Source organism: Phyllobates terribilis, unplaced genomic scaffold, assembly GCF_046119375.1.
Source record: "Phyllobates terribilis strain yellow unplaced genomic scaffold, ASM4611937v1 Scaffold_2932__1_contigs__length_98514, whole genome shotgun sequence".
In the NCBI taxonomy this organism is placed as follows: Eukaryota; Metazoa; Chordata; class Amphibia; order Anura; family Dendrobatidae; genus Phyllobates; species Phyllobates terribilis.
Window position 1 is genome coordinate 1 of NW_027365686.1, and position 25456 is coordinate 25456.

The 25456-nt window shown below is 45.1% G+C and overlaps 20 non-coding genes across 20 annotated transcripts; all 20 read right to left on the reverse strand.

The window, feature by feature from the left end:
* Positions 1–143: 143 nt before the first annotated feature.
* LOC141247287 (U2 spliceosomal RNA) lies at positions 144–334 on the reverse strand. Its single transcript, XR_012310760.1, has one exon. It is a non-coding gene; the product is annotated as a U2 spliceosomal RNA (small nuclear RNA).
* A 1118-nt stretch (positions 335–1452) lies between these two features.
* On the reverse strand, positions 1453–1643 carry LOC141247326 (U2 spliceosomal RNA). The gene has a single exon (XR_012310797.1). It is a non-coding gene; the product is annotated as a U2 spliceosomal RNA (small nuclear RNA).
* Positions 1644–2761: 1118 nt separating this feature from the next.
* LOC141247338 (U2 spliceosomal RNA) lies at positions 2762–2952 on the reverse strand. Its single transcript, XR_012310808.1, has one exon. It is a non-coding gene; the product is annotated as a U2 spliceosomal RNA (small nuclear RNA).
* A 1118-nt stretch (positions 2953–4070) lies between these two features.
* LOC141247349 (U2 spliceosomal RNA) lies at positions 4071–4261 on the reverse strand. The gene has a single exon (XR_012310819.1). It is a non-coding gene; the product is annotated as a U2 spliceosomal RNA (small nuclear RNA).
* A 1118-nt stretch (positions 4262–5379) lies between these two features.
* Positions 5380–5570, reverse strand: LOC141247361 (U2 spliceosomal RNA). The gene has a single exon (XR_012310830.1). It is a non-coding gene; the product is annotated as a U2 spliceosomal RNA (small nuclear RNA).
* Positions 5571–6688: 1118 nt separating this feature from the next.
* LOC141247294 (U2 spliceosomal RNA) lies at positions 6689–6879 on the reverse strand. Its single transcript, XR_012310766.1, has one exon. It is a non-coding gene; the product is annotated as a U2 spliceosomal RNA (small nuclear RNA).
* A 1118-nt stretch (positions 6880–7997) lies between these two features.
* LOC141247305 (U2 spliceosomal RNA) lies at positions 7998–8188 on the reverse strand. The gene has a single exon (XR_012310777.1). It is a non-coding gene; the product is annotated as a U2 spliceosomal RNA (small nuclear RNA).
* Positions 8189–9306: 1118 nt separating this feature from the next.
* On the reverse strand, positions 9307–9497 carry LOC141247317 (U2 spliceosomal RNA). Its single transcript, XR_012310788.1, has one exon. It is a non-coding gene; the product is annotated as a U2 spliceosomal RNA (small nuclear RNA).
* A 1118-nt stretch (positions 9498–10615) lies between these two features.
* Positions 10616–10806, reverse strand: LOC141247319 (U2 spliceosomal RNA). The gene has a single exon (XR_012310790.1). It is a non-coding gene; the product is annotated as a U2 spliceosomal RNA (small nuclear RNA).
* A 1118-nt stretch (positions 10807–11924) lies between these two features.
* LOC141247320 (U2 spliceosomal RNA) lies at positions 11925–12115 on the reverse strand. Its single transcript, XR_012310791.1, has one exon. It is a non-coding gene; the product is annotated as a U2 spliceosomal RNA (small nuclear RNA).
* A 1118-nt stretch (positions 12116–13233) lies between these two features.
* LOC141247321 (U2 spliceosomal RNA) lies at positions 13234–13424 on the reverse strand. Its single transcript, XR_012310792.1, has one exon. It is a non-coding gene; the product is annotated as a U2 spliceosomal RNA (small nuclear RNA).
* A 1118-nt stretch (positions 13425–14542) lies between these two features.
* Positions 14543–14733, reverse strand: LOC141247322 (U2 spliceosomal RNA). Its single transcript, XR_012310793.1, has one exon. It is a non-coding gene; the product is annotated as a U2 spliceosomal RNA (small nuclear RNA).
* Positions 14734–15851: 1118 nt separating this feature from the next.
* Positions 15852–16042, reverse strand: LOC141247323 (U2 spliceosomal RNA). Its single transcript, XR_012310794.1, has one exon. It is a non-coding gene; the product is annotated as a U2 spliceosomal RNA (small nuclear RNA).
* Positions 16043–17160: 1118 nt separating this feature from the next.
* Positions 17161–17351, reverse strand: LOC141247324 (U2 spliceosomal RNA). Its single transcript, XR_012310795.1, has one exon. It is a non-coding gene; the product is annotated as a U2 spliceosomal RNA (small nuclear RNA).
* A 1118-nt stretch (positions 17352–18469) lies between these two features.
* Positions 18470–18660, reverse strand: LOC141247325 (U2 spliceosomal RNA). Its single transcript, XR_012310796.1, has one exon. It is a non-coding gene; the product is annotated as a U2 spliceosomal RNA (small nuclear RNA).
* Positions 18661–19778: 1118 nt separating this feature from the next.
* Positions 19779–19969, reverse strand: LOC141247327 (U2 spliceosomal RNA). Its single transcript, XR_012310798.1, has one exon. It is a non-coding gene; the product is annotated as a U2 spliceosomal RNA (small nuclear RNA).
* Positions 19970–21087: 1118 nt separating this feature from the next.
* LOC141247328 (U2 spliceosomal RNA) lies at positions 21088–21278 on the reverse strand. The gene has a single exon (XR_012310799.1). It is a non-coding gene; the product is annotated as a U2 spliceosomal RNA (small nuclear RNA).
* Positions 21279–22396: 1118 nt separating this feature from the next.
* LOC141247329 (U2 spliceosomal RNA) lies at positions 22397–22587 on the reverse strand. The gene has a single exon (XR_012310800.1). It is a non-coding gene; the product is annotated as a U2 spliceosomal RNA (small nuclear RNA).
* Positions 22588–23705: 1118 nt separating this feature from the next.
* LOC141247330 (U2 spliceosomal RNA) lies at positions 23706–23896 on the reverse strand. Its single transcript, XR_012310801.1, has one exon. It is a non-coding gene; the product is annotated as a U2 spliceosomal RNA (small nuclear RNA).
* Positions 23897–25014: 1118 nt separating this feature from the next.
* LOC141247318 (U2 spliceosomal RNA) lies at positions 25015–25205 on the reverse strand. The gene has a single exon (XR_012310789.1). It is a non-coding gene; the product is annotated as a U2 spliceosomal RNA (small nuclear RNA).
* Between the last annotated feature and the right edge of the window lie 251 nt (positions 25206–25456).

Here is a 25456-nt window from a genome sequence, read left to right on the forward strand (position 1 = left end):
GGCTTCTGCAACTTTGAACATGAAAAATCCAATGAGGAGAAGAAAAGCAGAGCCAAAGAGTCCATCCCAAAATCCGACAAACAAGCAAAATGAACAAAAAACATTGAATTCAATTCTTTCTGATTTTAGAAACTGCATTAAAGAAGGGGTGCACCGGTCCTGGAGATACTGCAATACCAGGTCAATGCGTGGAGTGGACAGAGCAAGCTCTTTTTCCATCTCCCTGTTCTAAAAATCCATTTAATATATGGTCCCCAGATAGGGGACGTATCAGATATTAAACTGATAAGAACAGATACTACACTTGATCTTAGCCAAAAGGCCGAGAAGCGATAACCAGAATTGGTTTCAAACTACGGAGCCACCCAAGGATCCTAAAAAGTCCATTTGTGGAGATGAGCTCCTGGACTCCCGTTAAGAAGACATGTTGTCAACCTCTAGATCCCTTACATGCCTGCACTTTTCGGCTTGCTGCTGCTGCAATCCACGCGTTTTAGATCTGCATAACTCCACCTCTTTAAACACAGCACCTTCACCCCCTGCTGTTCCCACCCGCCTCAACACCGTTGGAAGGGAGGAGAACCAATTAAGGCGGGGGGTGGGGTGGAACGAGCAGCTGTCTACCCTTAGCAGGAGGGCTCCTGATTACATACCTCTCCTGCTGCTGCTGCTGCTGCTGGCTGTCCAGCAGCAGACTGAAGGTGGCTGCTGCTGTGCACAGGTATATAAAGGCTCAGAGCCTATTATGACACGCGCAGCCAGCGTTCCATTGCCACATTCCATCTACTGCAGGCAGGATACCTGGCTGGCTGAATGTCGCTGAGAAGCTCACAGAGACCGCCATAAGCAACAGTTTAACAGAATGCCACAGACTAATCAACCAAACTTTTTGGGTTGGGTTCTCTTTTATAGTCTGCAGGCATTAAATGAAAGAAGTCAGTGTTCCAGCAGAAGGAGACAACGTTTCAGAAAAGGCATTGTAGCAAACCAAAAAAGAAATTTTAAGCGCAGCAGTGTAACCAGCGCACATACCTGTTAGCTCGGGTGAGTTTAAAAGGCTGCTGTTGATAACAAGGGCATTTGCTAAATAGATGGTGTGTGTGCAACAATATACTGAAAGGTCAATTATATTGTGCAGCTTATCTCACCACCTGTAGTTATTTAGGTGAAAGCTCCAAAATGCTTGCCTAATATGTCTGTTTATCCAAAAGGAAGTAGAAAGGGAGAGCTAGAAAGATAGCATTGCATCACATTACATGGCAATGCAATGCACAGTTGCTGAAGTTGAACCAAAATGAGCTTGTAATCTGGCTTCTGCAACTTTGAACATGAAAAATCCAATGAGGAGAAGAAAAGCAGAGCCAAAGAGTCCATCCCAAAATCCGACAAACAAGCAAAATGAACAAAAAACATTGAATTCAATTCTTTCTGATTTTAGAAACTGCATTAAAGAAGGGGTGCACCGGTCCTGGAGATACTGCAATACCAGGTCAATGCGTGGAGTGGACAGAGCAAGCTCTTTTTCCATCTCCCTGTTCTAAAAATCCATTTAATATATGGTCCCCAGATAGGGGACGTATCAGATATTAAACTGATAAGAACAGATACTACACTTGATCTTAGCCAAAAGGCCGAGAAGCGATAACCAGAATTGGTTTCAAACTACGGAGCCACCCAAGGATCCTAAAAAGTCCATTTGTGGAGATGAGCTCCTGGACTCCCGTTAAGAAGACATGTTGTCAACCTCTAGATCCCTTACATGCCTGCACTTTTCGGCTTGCTGCTGCTGCAATCCACGCGTTTTAGATCTGCATAACTCCACCTCTTTAAACACAGCACCTTCACCCCCTGCTGTTCCCACCCGCCTCAACACCGTTGGAAGGGAGGAGAACCAATTAAGGCGGGGGGTGGGGTGGAACGAGCAGCTGTCTACCCTTAGCAGGAGGGCTCCTGATTACATACCTCTCCTGCTGCTGCTGCTGCTGCTGGCTGTCCAGCAGCAGACTGAAGGTGGCTGCTGCTGTGCACAGGTATATAAAGGCTCAGAGCCTATTATGACACGCGCAGCCAGCGTTCCATTGCCACATTCCATCTACTGCAGGCAGGATACCTGGCTGGCTGAATGTCGCTGAGAAGCTCACAGAGACCGCCATAAGCAACAGTTTAACAGAATGCCACAGACTAATCAACCAAACTTTTTGGGTTGGGTTCTCTTTTATAGTCTGCAGGCATTAAATGAAAGAAGTCAGTGTTCCAGCAGAAGGAGACAACGTTTCAGAAAAGGCATTGTAGCAAACCAAAAAAGAAATTTTAAGCGCAGCAGTGTAACCAGCGCACATACCTGTTAGCTCGGGTGAGTTTAAAAGGCTGCTGTTGATAACAAGGGCATTTGCTAAATAGATGGTGTGTGTGCAACAATATACTGAAAGGTCAATTATATTGTGCAGCTTATCTCACCACCTGTAGTTATTTAGGTGAAAGCTCCAAAATGCTTGCCTAATATGTCTGTTTATCCAAAAGGAAGTAGAAAGGGAGAGCTAGAAAGATAGCATTGCATCACATTACATGGCAATGCAATGCACAGTTGCTGAAGTTGAACCAAAATGAGCTTGTAATCTGGCTTCTGCAACTTTGAACATGAAAAATCCAATGAGGAGAAGAAAAGCAGAGCCAAAGAGTCCATCCCAAAATCCGACAAACAAGCAAAATGAACAAAAAACATTGAATTCAATTCTTTCTGATTTTAGAAACTGCATTAAAGAAGGGGTGCACCGGTCCTGGAGATACTGCAATACCAGGTCAATGCGTGGAGTGGACAGAGCAAGCTCTTTTTCCATCTCCCTGTTCTAAAAATCCATTTAATATATGGTCCCCAGATAGGGGACGTATCAGATATTAAACTGATAAGAACAGATACTACACTTGATCTTAGCCAAAAGGCCGAGAAGCGATAACCAGAATTGGTTTCAAACTACGGAGCCACCCAAGGATCCTAAAAAGTCCATTTGTGGAGATGAGCTCCTGGACTCCCGTTAAGAAGACATGTTGTCAACCTCTAGATCCCTTACATGCCTGCACTTTTCGGCTTGCTGCTGCTGCAATCCACGCGTTTTAGATCTGCATAACTCCACCTCTTTAAACACAGCACCTTCACCCCCTGCTGTTCCCACCCGCCTCAACACCGTTGGAAGGGAGGAGAACCAATTAAGGCGGGGGGTGGGGTGGAACGAGCAGCTGTCTACCCTTAGCAGGAGGGCTCCTGATTACATACCTCTCCTGCTGCTGCTGCTGCTGCTGGCTGTCCAGCAGCAGACTGAAGGTGGCTGCTGCTGTGCACAGGTATATAAAGGCTCAGAGCCTATTATGACACGCGCAGCCAGCGTTCCATTGCCACATTCCATCTACTGCAGGCAGGATACCTGGCTGGCTGAATGTCGCTGAGAAGCTCACAGAGACCGCCATAAGCAACAGTTTAACAGAATGCCACAGACTAATCAACCAAACTTTTTGGGTTGGGTTCTCTTTTATAGTCTGCAGGCATTAAATGAAAGAAGTCAGTGTTCCAGCAGAAGGAGACAACGTTTCAGAAAAGGCATTGTAGCAAACCAAAAAAGAAATTTTAAGCGCAGCAGTGTAACCAGCGCACATACCTGTTAGCTCGGGTGAGTTTAAAAGGCTGCTGTTGATAACAAGGGCATTTGCTAAATAGATGGTGTGTGTGCAACAATATACTGAAAGGTCAATTATATTGTGCAGCTTATCTCACCACCTGTAGTTATTTAGGTGAAAGCTCCAAAATGCTTGCCTAATATGTCTGTTTATCCAAAAGGAAGTAGAAAGGGAGAGCTAGAAAGATAGCATTGCATCACATTACATGGCAATGCAATGCACAGTTGCTGAAGTTGAACCAAAATGAGCTTGTAATCTGGCTTCTGCAACTTTGAACATGAAAAATCCAATGAGGAGAAGAAAAGCAGAGCCAAAGAGTCCATCCCAAAATCCGACAAACAAGCAAAATGAACAAAAAACATTGAATTCAATTCTTTCTGATTTTAGAAACTGCATTAAAGAAGGGGTGCACCGGTCCTGGAGATACTGCAATACCAGGTCAATGCGTGGAGTGGACAGAGCAAGCTCTTTTTCCATCTCCCTGTTCTAAAAATCCATTTAATATATGGTCCCCAGATAGGGGACGTATCAGATATTAAACTGATAAGAACAGATACTACACTTGATCTTAGCCAAAAGGCCGAGAAGCGATAACCAGAATTGGTTTCAAACTACGGAGCCACCCAAGGATCCTAAAAAGTCCATTTGTGGAGATGAGCTCCTGGACTCCCGTTAAGAAGACATGTTGTCAACCTCTAGATCCCTTACATGCCTGCACTTTTCGGCTTGCTGCTGCTGCAATCCACGCGTTTTAGATCTGCATAACTCCACCTCTTTAAACACAGCACCTTCACCCCCTGCTGTTCCCACCCGCCTCAACACCGTTGGAAGGGAGGAGAACCAATTAAGGCGGGGGGTGGGGTGGAACGAGCAGCTGTCTACCCTTAGCAGGAGGGCTCCTGATTACATACCTCTCCTGCTGCTGCTGCTGCTGCTGGCTGTCCAGCAGCAGACTGAAGGTGGCTGCTGCTGTGCACAGGTATATAAAGGCTCAGAGCCTATTATGACACGCGCAGCCAGCGTTCCATTGCCACATTCCATCTACTGCAGGCAGGATACCTGGCTGGCTGAATGTCGCTGAGAAGCTCACAGAGACCGCCATAAGCAACAGTTTAACAGAATGCCACAGACTAATCAACCAAACTTTTTGGGTTGGGTTCTCTTTTATAGTCTGCAGGCATTAAATGAAAGAAGTCAGTGTTCCAGCAGAAGGAGACAACGTTTCAGAAAAGGCATTGTAGCAAACCAAAAAAGAAATTTTAAGCGCAGCAGTGTAACCAGCGCACATACCTGTTAGCTCGGGTGAGTTTAAAAGGCTGCTGTTGATAACAAGGGCATTTGCTAAATAGATGGTGTGTGTGCAACAATATACTGAAAGGTCAATTATATTGTGCAGCTTATCTCACCACCTGTAGTTATTTAGGTGAAAGCTCCAAAATGCTTGCCTAATATGTCTGTTTATCCAAAAGGAAGTAGAAAGGGAGAGCTAGAAAGATAGCATTGCATCACATTACATGGCAATGCAATGCACAGTTGCTGAAGTTGAACCAAAATGAGCTTGTAATCTGGCTTCTGCAACTTTGAACATGAAAAATCCAATGAGGAGAAGAAAAGCAGAGCCAAAGAGTCCATCCCAAAATCCGACAAACAAGCAAAATGAACAAAAAACATTGAATTCAATTCTTTCTGATTTTAGAAACTGCATTAAAGAAGGGGTGCACCGGTCCTGGAGATACTGCAATACCAGGTCAATGCGTGGAGTGGACAGAGCAAGCTCTTTTTCCATCTCCCTGTTCTAAAAATCCATTTAATATATGGTCCCCAGATAGGGGACGTATCAGATATTAAACTGATAAGAACAGATACTACACTTGATCTTAGCCAAAAGGCCGAGAAGCGATAACCAGAATTGGTTTCAAACTACGGAGCCACCCAAGGATCCTAAAAAGTCCATTTGTGGAGATGAGCTCCTGGACTCCCGTTAAGAAGACATGTTGTCAACCTCTAGATCCCTTACATGCCTGCACTTTTCGGCTTGCTGCTGCTGCAATCCACGCGTTTTAGATCTGCATAACTCCACCTCTTTAAACACAGCACCTTCACCCCCTGCTGTTCCCACCCGCCTCAACACCGTTGGAAGGGAGGAGAACCAATTAAGGCGGGGGGTGGGGTGGAACGAGCAGCTGTCTACCCTTAGCAGGAGGGCTCCTGATTACATACCTCTCCTGCTGCTGCTGCTGCTGCTGGCTGTCCAGCAGCAGACTGAAGGTGGCTGCTGCTGTGCACAGGTATATAAAGGCTCAGAGCCTATTATGACACGCGCAGCCAGCGTTCCATTGCCACATTCCATCTACTGCAGGCAGGATACCTGGCTGGCTGAATGTCGCTGAGAAGCTCACAGAGACCGCCATAAGCAACAGTTTAACAGAATGCCACAGACTAATCAACCAAACTTTTTGGGTTGGGTTCTCTTTTATAGTCTGCAGGCATTAAATGAAAGAAGTCAGTGTTCCAGCAGAAGGAGACAACGTTTCAGAAAAGGCATTGTAGCAAACCAAAAAAGAAATTTTAAGCGCAGCAGTGTAACCAGCGCACATACCTGTTAGCTCGGGTGAGTTTAAAAGGCTGCTGTTGATAACAAGGGCATTTGCTAAATAGATGGTGTGTGTGCAACAATATACTGAAAGGTCAATTATATTGTGCAGCTTATCTCACCACCTGTAGTTATTTAGGTGAAAGCTCCAAAATGCTTGCCTAATATGTCTGTTTATCCAAAAGGAAGTAGAAAGGGAGAGCTAGAAAGATAGCATTGCATCACATTACATGGCAATGCAATGCACAGTTGCTGAAGTTGAACCAAAATGAGCTTGTAATCTGGCTTCTGCAACTTTGAACATGAAAAATCCAATGAGGAGAAGAAAAGCAGAGCCAAAGAGTCCATCCCAAAATCCGACAAACAAGCAAAATGAACAAAAAACATTGAATTCAATTCTTTCTGATTTTAGAAACTGCATTAAAGAAGGGGTGCACCGGTCCTGGAGATACTGCAATACCAGGTCAATGCGTGGAGTGGACAGAGCAAGCTCTTTTTCCATCTCCCTGTTCTAAAAATCCATTTAATATATGGTCCCCAGATAGGGGACGTATCAGATATTAAACTGATAAGAACAGATACTACACTTGATCTTAGCCAAAAGGCCGAGAAGCGATAACCAGAATTGGTTTCAAACTACGGAGCCACCCAAGGATCCTAAAAAGTCCATTTGTGGAGATGAGCTCCTGGACTCCCGTTAAGAAGACATGTTGTCAACCTCTAGATCCCTTACATGCCTGCACTTTTCGGCTTGCTGCTGCTGCAATCCACGCGTTTTAGATCTGCATAACTCCACCTCTTTAAACACAGCACCTTCACCCCCTGCTGTTCCCACCCGCCTCAACACCGTTGGAAGGGAGGAGAACCAATTAAGGCGGGGGGTGGGGTGGAACGAGCAGCTGTCTACCCTTAGCAGGAGGGCTCCTGATTACATACCTCTCCTGCTGCTGCTGCTGCTGCTGGCTGTCCAGCAGCAGACTGAAGGTGGCTGCTGCTGTGCACAGGTATATAAAGGCTCAGAGCCTATTATGACACGCGCAGCCAGCGTTCCATTGCCACATTCCATCTACTGCAGGCAGGATACCTGGCTGGCTGAATGTCGCTGAGAAGCTCACAGAGACCGCCATAAGCAACAGTTTAACAGAATGCCACAGACTAATCAACCAAACTTTTTGGGTTGGGTTCTCTTTTATAGTCTGCAGGCATTAAATGAAAGAAGTCAGTGTTCCAGCAGAAGGAGACAACGTTTCAGAAAAGGCATTGTAGCAAACCAAAAAAGAAATTTTAAGCGCAGCAGTGTAACCAGCGCACATACCTGTTAGCTCGGGTGAGTTTAAAAGGCTGCTGTTGATAACAAGGGCATTTGCTAAATAGATGGTGTGTGTGCAACAATATACTGAAAGGTCAATTATATTGTGCAGCTTATCTCACCACCTGTAGTTATTTAGGTGAAAGCTCCAAAATGCTTGCCTAATATGTCTGTTTATCCAAAAGGAAGTAGAAAGGGAGAGCTAGAAAGATAGCATTGCATCACATTACATGGCAATGCAATGCACAGTTGCTGAAGTTGAACCAAAATGAGCTTGTAATCTGGCTTCTGCAACTTTGAACATGAAAAATCCAATGAGGAGAAGAAAAGCAGAGCCAAAGAGTCCATCCCAAAATCCGACAAACAAGCAAAATGAACAAAAAACATTGAATTCAATTCTTTCTGATTTTAGAAACTGCATTAAAGAAGGGGTGCACCGGTCCTGGAGATACTGCAATACCAGGTCAATGCGTGGAGTGGACAGAGCAAGCTCTTTTTCCATCTCCCTGTTCTAAAAATCCATTTAATATATGGTCCCCAGATAGGGGACGTATCAGATATTAAACTGATAAGAACAGATACTACACTTGATCTTAGCCAAAAGGCCGAGAAGCGATAACCAGAATTGGTTTCAAACTACGGAGCCACCCAAGGATCCTAAAAAGTCCATTTGTGGAGATGAGCTCCTGGACTCCCGTTAAGAAGACATGTTGTCAACCTCTAGATCCCTTACATGCCTGCACTTTTCGGCTTGCTGCTGCTGCAATCCACGCGTTTTAGATCTGCATAACTCCACCTCTTTAAACACAGCACCTTCACCCCCTGCTGTTCCCACCCGCCTCAACACCGTTGGAAGGGAGGAGAACCAATTAAGGCGGGGGGTGGGGTGGAACGAGCAGCTGTCTACCCTTAGCAGGAGGGCTCCTGATTACATACCTCTCCTGCTGCTGCTGCTGCTGCTGGCTGTCCAGCAGCAGACTGAAGGTGGCTGCTGCTGTGCACAGGTATATAAAGGCTCAGAGCCTATTATGACACGCGCAGCCAGCGTTCCATTGCCACATTCCATCTACTGCAGGCAGGATACCTGGCTGGCTGAATGTCGCTGAGAAGCTCACAGAGACCGCCATAAGCAACAGTTTAACAGAATGCCACAGACTAATCAACCAAACTTTTTGGGTTGGGTTCTCTTTTATAGTCTGCAGGCATTAAATGAAAGAAGTCAGTGTTCCAGCAGAAGGAGACAACGTTTCAGAAAAGGCATTGTAGCAAACCAAAAAAGAAATTTTAAGCGCAGCAGTGTAACCAGCGCACATACCTGTTAGCTCGGGTGAGTTTAAAAGGCTGCTGTTGATAACAAGGGCATTTGCTAAATAGATGGTGTGTGTGCAACAATATACTGAAAGGTCAATTATATTGTGCAGCTTATCTCACCACCTGTAGTTATTTAGGTGAAAGCTCCAAAATGCTTGCCTAATATGTCTGTTTATCCAAAAGGAAGTAGAAAGGGAGAGCTAGAAAGATAGCATTGCATCACATTACATGGCAATGCAATGCACAGTTGCTGAAGTTGAACCAAAATGAGCTTGTAATCTGGCTTCTGCAACTTTGAACATGAAAAATCCAATGAGGAGAAGAAAAGCAGAGCCAAAGAGTCCATCCCAAAATCCGACAAACAAGCAAAATGAACAAAAAACATTGAATTCAATTCTTTCTGATTTTAGAAACTGCATTAAAGAAGGGGTGCACCGGTCCTGGAGATACTGCAATACCAGGTCAATGCGTGGAGTGGACAGAGCAAGCTCTTTTTCCATCTCCCTGTTCTAAAAATCCATTTAATATATGGTCCCCAGATAGGGGACGTATCAGATATTAAACTGATAAGAACAGATACTACACTTGATCTTAGCCAAAAGGCCGAGAAGCGATAACCAGAATTGGTTTCAAACTACGGAGCCACCCAAGGATCCTAAAAAGTCCATTTGTGGAGATGAGCTCCTGGACTCCCGTTAAGAAGACATGTTGTCAACCTCTAGATCCCTTACATGCCTGCACTTTTCGGCTTGCTGCTGCTGCAATCCACGCGTTTTAGATCTGCATAACTCCACCTCTTTAAACACAGCACCTTCACCCCCTGCTGTTCCCACCCGCCTCAACACCGTTGGAAGGGAGGAGAACCAATTAAGGCGGGGGGTGGGGTGGAACGAGCAGCTGTCTACCCTTAGCAGGAGGGCTCCTGATTACATACCTCTCCTGCTGCTGCTGCTGCTGCTGGCTGTCCAGCAGCAGACTGAAGGTGGCTGCTGCTGTGCACAGGTATATAAAGGCTCAGAGCCTATTATGACACGCGCAGCCAGCGTTCCATTGCCACATTCCATCTACTGCAGGCAGGATACCTGGCTGGCTGAATGTCGCTGAGAAGCTCACAGAGACCGCCATAAGCAACAGTTTAACAGAATGCCACAGACTAATCAACCAAACTTTTTGGGTTGGGTTCTCTTTTATAGTCTGCAGGCATTAAATGAAAGAAGTCAGTGTTCCAGCAGAAGGAGACAACGTTTCAGAAAAGGCATTGTAGCAAACCAAAAAAGAAATTTTAAGCGCAGCAGTGTAACCAGCGCACATACCTGTTAGCTCGGGTGAGTTTAAAAGGCTGCTGTTGATAACAAGGGCATTTGCTAAATAGATGGTGTGTGTGCAACAATATACTGAAAGGTCAATTATATTGTGCAGCTTATCTCACCACCTGTAGTTATTTAGGTGAAAGCTCCAAAATGCTTGCCTAATATGTCTGTTTATCCAAAAGGAAGTAGAAAGGGAGAGCTAGAAAGATAGCATTGCATCACATTACATGGCAATGCAATGCACAGTTGCTGAAGTTGAACCAAAATGAGCTTGTAATCTGGCTTCTGCAACTTTGAACATGAAAAATCCAATGAGGAGAAGAAAAGCAGAGCCAAAGAGTCCATCCCAAAATCCGACAAACAAGCAAAATGAACAAAAAACATTGAATTCAATTCTTTCTGATTTTAGAAACTGCATTAAAGAAGGGGTGCACCGGTCCTGGAGATACTGCAATACCAGGTCAATGCGTGGAGTGGACAGAGCAAGCTCTTTTTCCATCTCCCTGTTCTAAAAATCCATTTAATATATGGTCCCCAGATAGGGGACGTATCAGATATTAAACTGATAAGAACAGATACTACACTTGATCTTAGCCAAAAGGCCGAGAAGCGATAACCAGAATTGGTTTCAAACTACGGAGCCACCCAAGGATCCTAAAAAGTCCATTTGTGGAGATGAGCTCCTGGACTCCCGTTAAGAAGACATGTTGTCAACCTCTAGATCCCTTACATGCCTGCACTTTTCGGCTTGCTGCTGCTGCAATCCACGCGTTTTAGATCTGCATAACTCCACCTCTTTAAACACAGCACCTTCACCCCCTGCTGTTCCCACCCGCCTCAACACCGTTGGAAGGGAGGAGAACCAATTAAGGCGGGGGGTGGGGTGGAACGAGCAGCTGTCTACCCTTAGCAGGAGGGCTCCTGATTACATACCTCTCCTGCTGCTGCTGCTGCTGCTGGCTGTCCAGCAGCAGACTGAAGGTGGCTGCTGCTGTGCACAGGTATATAAAGGCTCAGAGCCTATTATGACACGCGCAGCCAGCGTTCCATTGCCACATTCCATCTACTGCAGGCAGGATACCTGGCTGGCTGAATGTCGCTGAGAAGCTCACAGAGACCGCCATAAGCAACAGTTTAACAGAATGCCACAGACTAATCAACCAAACTTTTTGGGTTGGGTTCTCTTTTATAGTCTGCAGGCATTAAATGAAAGAAGTCAGTGTTCCAGCAGAAGGAGACAACGTTTCAGAAAAGGCATTGTAGCAAACCAAAAAAGAAATTTTAAGCGCAGCAGTGTAACCAGCGCACATACCTGTTAGCTCGGGTGAGTTTAAAAGGCTGCTGTTGATAACAAGGGCATTTGCTAAATAGATGGTGTGTGTGCAACAATATACTGAAAGGTCAATTATATTGTGCAGCTTATCTCACCACCTGTAGTTATTTAGGTGAAAGCTCCAAAATGCTTGCCTAATATGTCTGTTTATCCAAAAGGAAGTAGAAAGGGAGAGCTAGAAAGATAGCATTGCATCACATTACATGGCAATGCAATGCACAGTTGCTGAAGTTGAACCAAAATGAGCTTGTAATCTGGCTTCTGCAACTTTGAACATGAAAAATCCAATGAGGAGAAGAAAAGCAGAGCCAAAGAGTCCATCCCAAAATCCGACAAACAAGCAAAATGAACAAAAAACATTGAATTCAATTCTTTCTGATTTTAGAAACTGCATTAAAGAAGGGGTGCACCGGTCCTGGAGATACTGCAATACCAGGTCAATGCGTGGAGTGGACAGAGCAAGCTCTTTTTCCATCTCCCTGTTCTAAAAATCCATTTAATATATGGTCCCCAGATAGGGGACGTATCAGATATTAAACTGATAAGAACAGATACTACACTTGATCTTAGCCAAAAGGCCGAGAAGCGATAACCAGAATTGGTTTCAAACTACGGAGCCACCCAAGGATCCTAAAAAGTCCATTTGTGGAGATGAGCTCCTGGACTCCCGTTAAGAAGACATGTTGTCAACCTCTAGATCCCTTACATGCCTGCACTTTTCGGCTTGCTGCTGCTGCAATCCACGCGTTTTAGATCTGCATAACTCCACCTCTTTAAACACAGCACCTTCACCCCCTGCTGTTCCCACCCGCCTCAACACCGTTGGAAGGGAGGAGAACCAATTAAGGCGGGGGGTGGGGTGGAACGAGCAGCTGTCTACCCTTAGCAGGAGGGCTCCTGATTACATACCTCTCCTGCTGCTGCTGCTGCTGCTGGCTGTCCAGCAGCAGACTGAAGGTGGCTGCTGCTGTGCACAGGTATATAAAGGCTCAGAGCCTATTATGACACGCGCAGCCAGCGTTCCATTGCCACATTCCATCTACTGCAGGCAGGATACCTGGCTGGCTGAATGTCGCTGAGAAGCTCACAGAGACCGCCATAAGCAACAGTTTAACAGAATGCCACAGACTAATCAACCAAACTTTTTGGGTTGGGTTCTCTTTTATAGTCTGCAGGCATTAAATGAAAGAAGTCAGTGTTCCAGCAGAAGGAGACAACGTTTCAGAAAAGGCATTGTAGCAAACCAAAAAAGAAATTTTAAGCGCAGCAGTGTAACCAGCGCACATACCTGTTAGCTCGGGTGAGTTTAAAAGGCTGCTGTTGATAACAAGGGCATTTGCTAAATAGATGGTGTGTGTGCAACAATATACTGAAAGGTCAATTATATTGTGCAGCTTATCTCACCACCTGTAGTTATTTAGGTGAAAGCTCCAAAATGCTTGCCTAATATGTCTGTTTATCCAAAAGGAAGTAGAAAGGGAGAGCTAGAAAGATAGCATTGCATCACATTACATGGCAATGCAATGCACAGTTGCTGAAGTTGAACCAAAATGAGCTTGTAATCTGGCTTCTGCAACTTTGAACATGAAAAATCCAATGAGGAGAAGAAAAGCAGAGCCAAAGAGTCCATCCCAAAATCCGACAAACAAGCAAAATGAACAAAAAACATTGAATTCAATTCTTTCTGATTTTAGAAACTGCATTAAAGAAGGGGTGCACCGGTCCTGGAGATACTGCAATACCAGGTCAATGCGTGGAGTGGACAGAGCAAGCTCTTTTTCCATCTCCCTGTTCTAAAAATCCATTTAATATATGGTCCCCAGATAGGGGACGTATCAGATATTAAACTGATAAGAACAGATACTACACTTGATCTTAGCCAAAAGGCCGAGAAGCGATAACCAGAATTGGTTTCAAACTACGGAGCCACCCAAGGATCCTAAAAAGTCCATTTGTGGAGATGAGCTCCTGGACTCCCGTTAAGAAGACATGTTGTCAACCTCTAGATCCCTTACATGCCTGCACTTTTCGGCTTGCTGCTGCTGCAATCCACGCGTTTTAGATCTGCATAACTCCACCTCTTTAAACACAGCACCTTCACCCCCTGCTGTTCCCACCCGCCTCAACACCGTTGGAAGGGAGGAGAACCAATTAAGGCGGGGGGTGGGGTGGAACGAGCAGCTGTCTACCCTTAGCAGGAGGGCTCCTGATTACATACCTCTCCTGCTGCTGCTGCTGCTGCTGGCTGTCCAGCAGCAGACTGAAGGTGGCTGCTGCTGTGCACAGGTATATAAAGGCTCAGAGCCTATTATGACACGCGCAGCCAGCGTTCCATTGCCACATTCCATCTACTGCAGGCAGGATACCTGGCTGGCTGAATGTCGCTGAGAAGCTCACAGAGACCGCCATAAGCAACAGTTTAACAGAATGCCACAGACTAATCAACCAAACTTTTTGGGTTGGGTTCTCTTTTATAGTCTGCAGGCATTAAATGAAAGAAGTCAGTGTTCCAGCAGAAGGAGACAACGTTTCAGAAAAGGCATTGTAGCAAACCAAAAAAGAAATTTTAAGCGCAGCAGTGTAACCAGCGCACATACCTGTTAGCTCGGGTGAGTTTAAAAGGCTGCTGTTGATAACAAGGGCATTTGCTAAATAGATGGTGTGTGTGCAACAATATACTGAAAGGTCAATTATATTGTGCAGCTTATCTCACCACCTGTAGTTATTTAGGTGAAAGCTCCAAAATGCTTGCCTAATATGTCTGTTTATCCAAAAGGAAGTAGAAAGGGAGAGCTAGAAAGATAGCATTGCATCACATTACATGGCAATGCAATGCACAGTTGCTGAAGTTGAACCAAAATGAGCTTGTAATCTGGCTTCTGCAACTTTGAACATGAAAAATCCAATGAGGAGAAGAAAAGCAGAGCCAAAGAGTCCATCCCAAAATCCGACAAACAAGCAAAATGAACAAAAAACATTGAATTCAATTCTTTCTGATTTTAGAAACTGCATTAAAGAAGGGGTGCACCGGTCCTGGAGATACTGCAATACCAGGTCAATGCGTGGAGTGGACAGAGCAAGCTCTTTTTCCATCTCCCTGTTCTAAAAATCCATTTAATATATGGTCCCCAGATAGGGGACGTATCAGATATTAAACTGATAAGAACAGATACTACACTTGATCTTAGCCAAAAGGCCGAGAAGCGATAACCAGAATTGGTTTCAAACTACGGAGCCACCCAAGGATCCTAAAAAGTCCATTTGTGGAGATGAGCTCCTGGACTCCCGTTAAGAAGACATGTTGTCAACCTCTAGATCCCTTACATGCCTGCACTTTTCGGCTTGCTGCTGCTGCAATCCACGCGTTTTAGATCTGCATAACTCCACCTCTTTAAACACAGCACCTTCACCCCCTGCTGTTCCCACCCGCCTCAACACCGTTGGAAGGGAGGAGAACCAATTAAGGCGGGGGGTGGGGTGGAACGAGCAGCTGTCTACCCTTAGCAGGAGGGCTCCTGATTACATACCTCTCCTGCTGCTGCTGCTGCTGCTGGCTGTCCAGCAGCAGACTGAAGGTGGCTGCTGCTGTGCACAGGTATATAAAGGCTCAGAGCCTATTATGACACGCGCAGCCAGCGTTCCATTGCCACATTCCATCTACTGCAGGCAGGATACCTGGCTGGCTGAATGTCGCTGAGAAGCTCACAGAGACCGCCATAAGCAACAGTTTAACAGAATGCCACAGACTAATCAACCAAACTTTTTGGGTTGGGTTCTCTTTTATAGTCTGCAGGCATTAAATGAAAGAAGTCAGTGTTCCAGCAGAAGGAGACAACGTTTCAGAAAAGGCATTGTAGCAAACCAAAAAAGAAATTTTAAGCGCAGCAGTGTAACCAGCGCACATACCTGTTAGCTCGGGTGAGTTTAAAAGGCTGCTGTTGATAACAAGGGCATTTGCTAAATAGATGGTGTGTGTGCAACAATATACTGAAAGGTCAATTATATTGTGCAGCTTATCTCACCACCTGTAGTTATTTAGGTGAAAGCTCCAAAATGCTTGCCTAATATGTCTGTTTATCCAAAAGGAAGTAGAAAGGGAGAGCTAGAAAGATAGCATTGCATCACATTACATGGCAATGCAATGCACAGTTGCTGAAGTTGAACCAAAATGAGCTTGTAATCTGGCTTCTGCAACTTTGAACATGAAAAATCCAATGAGGAGAAGAAAAGCAGAGCCAAAGAGTCCATCCCAAAATCCGACAAACAAGCAAAATGAACAAAAAACATTGAATTCAATTCTTTCTGATTTTAGAAACTGCATTAAAGAAGGGGTGCACCGGTCCTGGAGATACTGCAATACCAGGTCAATGCGTGGAGTGGACAGAGCAAGCTCTTTTTCCATCTCCCTGTTCTAAAAATCCATTTAATATATGGTCCCCAGATAGGGGACGTATCAGATATTAAACTGATAAGAACAGATACTACACTTGATCTTAGCCAAAAGGCCGAGAAGCGATAACCAGAATTGGTTTCAAACTACGGAGCCACCCAAGGATCCTAAAAAGTCCATTTGTGGAGATGAGCTCCTGGACTCCCGTTAAGAAGACATGTTGTCAACCTCTAGATCCCTTACATGCCTGCACTTTTCGGCTTGCTGCTGCTGCAATCCACGCGTTTTAGATCTGCATAACTCCACCTCTTTAAACACAGCACCTTCACCCCCTGCTGTTCCCACCCGCCTCAACACCGTTGGAAGGGAGGAGAACCAATTAAGGCGGGGGGTGGGGTGGAACGAGCAGCTGTCTACCCTTAGCAGGAGGGCTCCTGATTACATACCTCTCCTGCTGCTGCTGCTGCTGCTGGCTGTCCAGCAGCAGACTGAAGGTGGCTGCTGCTGTGCACAGGTATATAAAGGCTCAGAGCCTATTATGACACGCGCAGCCAGCGTTCCATTGCCACATTCCATCTACTGCAGGCAGGATACCTGGCTGGCTGAATGTCGCTGAGAAGCTCACAGAGACCGCCATAAGCAACAGTTTAACAGAATGCCACAGACTAATCAACCAAACTTTTTGGGTTGGGTTCTCTTTTATAGTCTGCAGGCATTAAATGAAAGAAGTCAGTGTTCCAGCAGAAGGAGACAACGTTTCAGAAAAGGCATTGTAGCAAACCAAAAAAGAAATTTTAAGCGCAGCAGTGTAACCAGCGCACATACCTGTTAGCTCGGGTGAGTTTAAAAGGCTGCTGTTGATAACAAGGGCATTTGCTAAATAGATGGTGTGTGTGCAACAATATACTGAAAGGTCAATTATATTGTGCAGCTTATCTCACCACCTGTAGTTATTTAGGTGAAAGCTCCAAAATGCTTGCCTAATATGTCTGTTTATCCAAAAGGAAGTAGAAAGGGAGAGCTAGAAAGATAGCATTGCATCACATTACATGGCAATGCAATGCACAGTTGCTGAAGTTGAACCAAAATGAGCTTGTAATCTGGCTTCTGCAACTTTGAACATCAAAAATCCAATGAGGAGAAGAAAAGCAGAGCCAAAGAGTCCATCCCAAAATCCGACAAACAAGCAAAATGAACAAAAAACATTGAATTCAATTCTTTCTGATTTTAGAAACTGCATTAAAGAAGGGGTGCACCGGTCCTGGAGATACTGCAATACCAGGTCAATGCGTGGAGTGGACAGAGCAAGCTCTTTTTCCATCTCCCTGTTCTAAAAATCCATTTAATATATGGTCCCCAGATAGGGGACGTATCAGATATTAAACTGATAAGAACAGATACTACACTTGATCTTAGCCAAAAGGCCGAGAAGCGATAACCAGAATTGGTTTCAAACTACGGAGCCACCCAAGGATCCTAAAAAGTCCATTTGTGGAGATGAGCTCCTGGACTCCCGTTAAGAAGACATGTTGTCAACCTCTAGATCCCTTACATGCCTGCACTTTTCGGCTTGCTGCTGCTGCAATCCACGCGTTTTAGATCTGCATAACTCCACCTCTTTAAACACAGCACCTTCACCCCCTGCTGTTCCCACCCGCCTCAACACCGTTGGAAGGGAGGAGAACCAATTAAGGCGGGGGGTGGGGTGGAACGAGCAGCTGTCTACCCTTAGCAGGAGGGCTCCTGATTACATACCTCTCCTGCTGCTGCTGCTGCTGCTGGCTGTCCAGCAGCAGACTGAAGGTGGCTGCTGCTGTGCACAGGTATATAAAGGCTCAGAGCCTATTATGACACGCGCAGCCAGCGTTCCATTGCCACATTCCATCTACTGCAGGCAGGATACCTGGCTGGCTGAATGTCGCTGAGAAGCTCACAGAGACCGCCATAAGCAACAGTTTAACAGAATGCCACAGACTAATCAACCAAACTTTTTGGGTTGGGTTCTCTTTTATAGTCTGCAGGCATTAAATGAAAGAAGTCAGTGTTCCAGCAGAAGGAGACAACGTTTCAGAAAAGGCATTGTAGCAAACCAAAAAAGAAATTTTAAGCGCAGCAGTGTAACCAGCGCACATACCTGTTAGCTCGGGTGAGTTTAAAAGGCTGCTGTTGATAACAAGGGCATTTGCTAAATAGATGGTGTGTGTGCAACAATATACTGAAAGGTCAATTATATTGTGCAGCTTATCTCACCACCTGTAGTTATTTAGGTGAAAGCTCCAAAATGCTTGCCTAATATGTCTGTTTATCCAAAAGGAAGTAGAAAGGGAGAGCTAGAAAGATAGCATTGCATCACATTACATGGCAATGCAATGCACAGTTGCTGAAGTTGAACCAAAATGAGCTTGTAATCTGGCTTCTGCAACTTTGAACATGAAAAATCCAATGAGGAGAAGAAAAGCAGAGCCAAAGAGTCCATCCCAAAATCCGACAAACAAGCAAAATGAACAAAAAACATTGAATTCAATTCTTTCTGATTTTAGAAACTGCATTAAAGAAGGGGTGCACCGGTCCTGGAGATACTGCAATACCAGGTCAATGCGTGGAGTGGACAGAGCAAGCTCTTTTTCCATCTCCCTGTTCTAAAAATCCATTTAATATATGGTCCCCAGATAGGGGACGTATCAGATATTAAACTGATAAGAACAGATACTACACTTGATCTTAGCCAAAAGGCCGAGAAGCGATAACCAGAATTGGTTTCAAACTACGGAGCCACCCAAGGATCCTAAAAAGTCCATTTGTGGAGATGAGCTCCTGGACTCCCGTTAAGAAGACATGTTGTCAACCTCTAGATCCCTTACATGCCTGCACTTTTCGGCTTGCTGCTGCTGCAATCCACGCGTTTTAGATCTGCATAACTCCACCTCTTTAAACACAGCACCTTCACCCCCTGCTGTTCCCACCCGCCTCAACACCGTTGGAAGGGAGGAGAACCAATTAAGGCGGGGGGTGGGGTGGAACGAGCAGCTGTCTACCCTTAGCAGGAGGGCTCCTGATTACATACCTCTCCTGCTGCTGCTGCTGCTGCTGGCTGTCCAGCAGCAGACTGAAGGTGGCTGCTGCTGTGCACAGGTATATAAAGGCTCAGAGCCTATTATGACACGCGCAGCCAGCGTTCCATTGCCACATTCCATCTACTGCAGGCAGGATACCTGGCTGGCTGAATGTCGCTGAGAAGCTCACAGAGACCGCCATAAGCAACAGTTTAACAGAATGCCACAGACTAATCAACCAAACTTTTTGGGTTGGGTTCTCTTTTATAGTCTGCAGGCATTAAATGAAAGAAGTCAGTGTTCCAGCAGAAGGAGACAACGTTTCAGAAAAGGCATTGTAGCAAACCAAAAAAGAAATTTTAAGCGCAGCAGTGTAACCAGCGCACATACCTGTTAGCTCGGGTGAGTTTAAAAGGCTGCTGTTGATAACAAGGGCATTTGCTAAATAGATGGTGTGTGTGCAACAATATACTGAAAGGTCAATTATATTGTGCAGCTTATCTCACCACCTGTAGTTATTTAGGTGAAAGCTCCAAAATGCTTGCCTAATATGTCTGTTTATCCAAAAGGAAGTAGAAAGGGAGAGCTAGAAAGATAGCATTGCATCACATTACATGGCAATGCAATGCACAGTTGCTGAAGTTGAACCAAAATGAGCTTGTAATCTGGCTTCTGCAACTTTGAACATGAAAAATCCAATGAGGAGAAGAAAAGCAGAGCCAAAGAGTCCATCCCAAAATCCGACAAACAAGCAAAATGAACAAAAAACATTGAATTCAATTCTTTCTGATTTTAGAAACTGCATTAAAGAAGGGGTGCACCGGTCCTGGAGATACTGCAATACCAGGTCAATGCGTGGAGTGGACAGAGCAAGCTCTTTTTCCATCTCCCTGTTCTAAAAATCCATTTAATATATGGTCCCCAGATAGGGGACGTATCAGATATTAAACTGATAAGAACAGATACTACACTTGATCTTAGCCAAAAGGCCGAGAAGCGATAACCAGAATTGGTTTCAAACTACGGAGCCACCCAAGGATCCTAAAAAGTCCATTTGTGGAGATGAGCTCCTGGACTCCCGTTAAGAAGACATGTTGTCAACCTCTAGATCCCTTACATGCCTGCACTTTTCGGCTTGCTGCTGCTGCAATCCACGCGTTTTAGATCTGCATAACTCCACCTCTTTAAACACAGCACCTTCACCCCCTGCTGTTCCCACCCGCCTCAACACCGTTGGAAGGGAGGAGAACCAATTAAGGCGGGGGGTGGGGTGGAACGAGCAGCTGTCTACCCTTAGCAGGAGGGCTCCTGATTACATACCTCTCCTGCTGCTGCTGCTGCTGCTGGCTGTCCAGCAGCAGACTGAAGGTGGCTGCTGCTGTGCACAGGTATATAAAGGCTCAGAGCCTATTATGACACGCGCAGCCAGCGTTCCATTGCCACATTCCATCTACTGCAGGCAGGATACCTGGCTGGCTGAATGTCGCTGAGAAGCTCACAGAGACCGCCATAAGCAACAGTTTAACAGAATGCCACAGACTAATCAACCAAACTTTTTGGGTTGGGTTCTCTTTTATAGTCTGCAGGCATTAAATGAAAGAAGTCAGTGTTCCAGCAGAAGGAGACAACGTTTCAGAAAAGGCATTGTAGCAAACCAAAAAAGAAATTTTAAGCGCAGCAGTGTAACCAGCGCACATACCTGTTAGCTCGGGTGAGTTTAAAAGGCTGCTGTTGATAACAAGGGCATTTGCTAAATAGATGGTGTGTGTGCAACAATATACTGAAAGGTCAATTATATTGTGCAGCTTATCTCACCACCTGTAGTTATTTAGGTGAAAGCTCCAAAATGCTTGCCTAATATGTCTGTTTATCCAAAAGGAAGTAGAAAGGGAGAGCTAGAAAGATAGCATTGCATCACATTACATGGCAATGCAATGCACAGTTGCTGAAGTTGAACCAAAATGAGCTTGTAATCTGGCTTCTGCAACTTTGAACATGAAAAATCCAATGAGGAGAAGAAAAGCAGAGCCAAAGAGTCCATCCCAAAATCCGACAAACAAGCAAAATGAACAAAAAACATTGAATTCAATTCTTTCTGATTTTAGAAACTGCATTAAAGAAGGGGTGCACCGGTCCTGGAGATACTGCAATACCAGGTCAATGCGTGGAGTGGACAGAGCAAGCTCTTTTTCCATCTCCCTGTTCTAAAAATCCATTTAATATATGGTCCCCAGATAGGGGACGTATCAGATATTAAACTGATAAGAACAGATACTACACTTGATCTTAGCCAAAAGGCCGAGAAGCGATAACCAGAATTGGTTTCAAACTACGGAGCCACCCAAGGATCCTAAAAAGTCCATTTGTGGAGATGAGCTCCTGGACTCCCGTTAAGAAGACATGTTGTCAACCTCTAGATCCCTTACATGCCTGCACTTTTCGGCTTGCTGCTGCTGCAATCCACGCGTTTTAGATCTGCATAACTCCACCTCTTTAAACACAGCACCTTCACCCCCTGCTGTTCCCACCCGCCTCAACACCGTTGGAAGGGAGGAGAACCAATTAAGGCGGGGGGTGGGGTGGAACGAGCAGCTGTCTACCCTTAGCAGGAGGGCTCCTGATTACATACCTCTCCTGCTGCTGCTGCTGCTGCTGGCTGTCCAGCAGCAGACTGAAGGTGGCTGCTGCTGTGCACAGGTATATAAAGGCTCAGAGCCTATTATGACACGCGCAGCCAGCGTTCCATTGCCACATTCCATCTACTGCAGGCAGGATACCTGGCTGGCTGAATGTCGCTGAGAAGCTCACAGAGACCGCCATAAGCAACAGTTTAACAGAATGCCACAGACTAATCAACCAAACTTTTTGGGTTGGGTTCTCTTTTATAGTCTGCAGGCATTAAATGAAAGAAGTCAGTGTTCCAGCAGAAGGAGACAACGTTTCAGAAAAGGCATTGTAGCAAACCAAAAAAGAAATTTTAAGCGCAGCAGTGTAACCAGCGCACATACCTGTTAGCTCGGGTGAGTTTAAAAGGCTGCTGTTGATAACAAGGGCATTTGCTAAATAGATGGTGTGTGTGCAACAATATACTGAAAGGTCAATTATATTGTGCAGCTTATCTCACCACCTGTAGTTATTTAGGTGAAAGCTCCAAAATGCTTGCCTAATATGTCTGTTTATCCAAAAGGAAGTAGAAAGGGAGAGCTAGAAAGATAGCATTGCATCACATTACATGGCAATGCAATGCACAGTTGCTGAAGTTGAACCAAAATGAGCTTGTAATCTGGCTTCTGCAACTTTGAACATGAAAAATCCAATGAGGAGAAGAAAAGCAGAGCCAAAGAGTCCATCCCAAAATCCGACAAACAAGCAAAATGAACAAAAAACATTGAATTCAATTCTTTCTGATTTTAGAAACTGCATTAAAGAAGGGGTGCACCGGTCCTGGAGATACTGCAATACCAGGTCAATGCGTGGAGTGGACAGAGCAAGCTCTTTTTCCATCTCCCTGTTCTAAAAATCCATTTAATATATGGTCCCCAGATAGGGGACGTATCAGATATTAAACTGATAAGAACAGATACTACACTTGATCTTAGCCAAAAGGCCGAGAAGCGATAACCAGAATTGGTTTCAAACTACGGAGCCACCCAAGGATCCTAAAAAGTCCATTTGTGGAGATGAGCTCCTGGACTCCCGTTAAGAAGACATGTTGTCAACCTCTAGATCCCTTACATGCCTGCACTTTTCGGCTTGCTGCTGCTGCAATCCACGCGTTTTAGATCTGCATAACTCCACCTCTTTAAACACAGCACCTTCACCCCCTGCTGTTCCCACCCGCCTCAACACCGTTGGAAGGGAGGAGAACCAATTAAGGCGGGGGGTGGGGTGGAACGAGCAGCTGTCTACCCTTAGCAGGAGGGCTCCTGATTACATACCTCTCCTGCTGCTGCTGCTGCTGCTGGCTGTCCAGCAGCAGACTGAAGGTGGCTGCTGCTGTGCACAGGTATATAAAGGCTCAGAGCCTATTATGACACGCGCAGCCAGCGTTCCATTGCCACATTCCATCTACTGCAGGCAGGATACCTGGCTGGCTGAATGTCGCTGAGAAGCTCACAGAGACCGCCATAAGCAACAGTTTAACAGAATGCCACAGACTAATCAACCAAACTTTTTGGGTTGGGTTCTCTTTTATAGTCTGCAGGCATTAAATGAAAGAAGTCAGTGTTCCAGCAGAAGGAGACAACGTTTCAGAAAAGGCATTGTAGCAAACCAAAAAAGAAATTTTAAGCGCAGCAGTGTAACCAGCGCACATACCTGTTAGCTCGGGTGAGTTTAAAAGGCTGCTGTTGATAACAAGGGCATTTGCTAAATAGATGGTGTGTGTGCAACAATATACTGAAAGGTCAATTATATTGTGCAGCTTATCTCACCACCTGTAGTTATTTAGGTGAAAGCTCCAAAATGCTTGCCTAATATGTCTGTTTATCCAAAAGGAAGTAGAAAGGGAGAGCTAGAAAGATAGCATTGCATCACATTACATGGCAATGCAATGCACAGTTGCTGAAGTTGAACCAAAATGAGCTTGTAATCTGGCTTCTGCAACTTTGAACATGAAAAATCCAATGAGGAGAAGAAAAGCAGAGCCAAAGAGTCCATCCCAAAATCCGACAAACAAGCAAAATGAACAAAAAACATTGAATTCAATTCTTTCTGATTTTAGAAACTGCATTAAAGAAGGGGTGCACCGGTCCTGGAGATACTGCAATACCAGGTCAATGCGTGGAGTGGACAGAGCAAGCTCTTTTTCCATCTCCCTGTTCTAAAAATCCATTTAATATATGGTCCCCAGATAGGGGACGTATCAGATATTAAACTGATAAGAACAGATACTACACTTGATCTTAGCCAAAAGGCCGAGAAGCGATAACCAGAATTGGTTTCAAACTACGGAGCCACCCAAGGATCCTAAAAAGTCCATTTGTGGAGATGAGCTCCTGGACTCCCGTTAAGAAGACATGTTGTCAACCTCTAGATCCCTTACATGCCTGCACTTTTCGGCTTGCTGCTGCTGCAATCCACGCGTTTTAGATCTGCATAACTCCACCTCTTTAAACACAGCACCTTCACCCCCTGCTGTTCCCACCCGCCTCAACACCGTTGGAAGGGAGGAGAACCAATTAAGGCGGGGGGTGGGGTGGAACGAGCAGCTGTCTACCCTTAGCAGGAGGGCTCCTGATTACATACCTCTCCTGCTGCTGCTGCTGCTGCTGGCTGTCCAGCAGCAGACTGAAGGTGGCTGCTGCTGTGCACAGGTATATAAAGGCTCAGAGCCTATTATGACACGCGCAGCCAGCGTTCCATTGCCACATTCCATCTACTGCAGGCAGGATACCTGGCTGGCTGAATGTCGCTGAGAAGCTCACAGAGACCGCCATAAGCAACAGTTTAACAGAATGCCACAGACTAATCAACCAAACTTTTTGGGTTGGGTTCTCTTTTATAGTCTGCAGGCATTAAATGAAAGAAGTCAGTGTTCCAGCAGAAGGAGACAACGTTTCAGAAAAGGCATTGTAGCAAACCAAAAAAGAAATTTTAAGCGCAGCAGTGTAACCAGCGCACATACCTGTTAGCTCGGGTGAGTTTAAAAGGCTGCTGTTGATAACAAGGGCATTTGCTAAATAGATGGTGTGTGTGCAACAATATACTGAAAGGTCAATTATATTGTGCAGCTTATCTCACCACCTGTAGTTATTTAGGTGAAAGCTCCAAAATGCTTGCCTAATATGTCTGTTTATCCAAAAGGAAGTAGAAAGGGAGAGCTAGAAAGATAGCATTGCATCACATTACATGGCAATGCAATGCACAGTTGCTGAAGTTGAACCAAAATGAGCTTGTAATCTGGCTTCTGCAACTTTGAACATGAAAAATCCAATGAGGAGAAGAAAAGCAGAGCCAAAGAGTCCATCCCAAAATCCGACAAACAAGCAAAATGAACAAAAAACATTGAATTCAATTCTTTCTGATTTTAGAAACTGCATTAAAGAAGGGGTGCACCGGTCCTGGAGATACTGCAATACCAGGTCAATGCGTGGAGTGGACAGAGCAAGCTCTTTTTCCATCTCCCTGTTCTAAAAATCCATTTAATATATGGTCCCCAGATAGGGGACGTATCAGATGTTAAACTGATAAGAACAGATACTACACTTGATCTTAGCCAAAAGGCCGAGAAGCGATAACCAGAATTGGTTTCAAACTACGGAGCCACCCAAGGATCCTAAAAAGTCCATTTGTGGAGATGAGCTCCTGGACTCCCGTTAAGAAGACATGTTGTCAACCTCTAGATCCCTTACATGCCTGCACTTTTCGGCTTGCTGCTGCTGCAATCCACGCGTTTTAGATCTGCATAACTCCACCTCTTTAAACACAGCACCTTCACCCCCTGCTGTTCCCACCCGCCTCAACACCGTTGGAAGGGAGGAGAACCA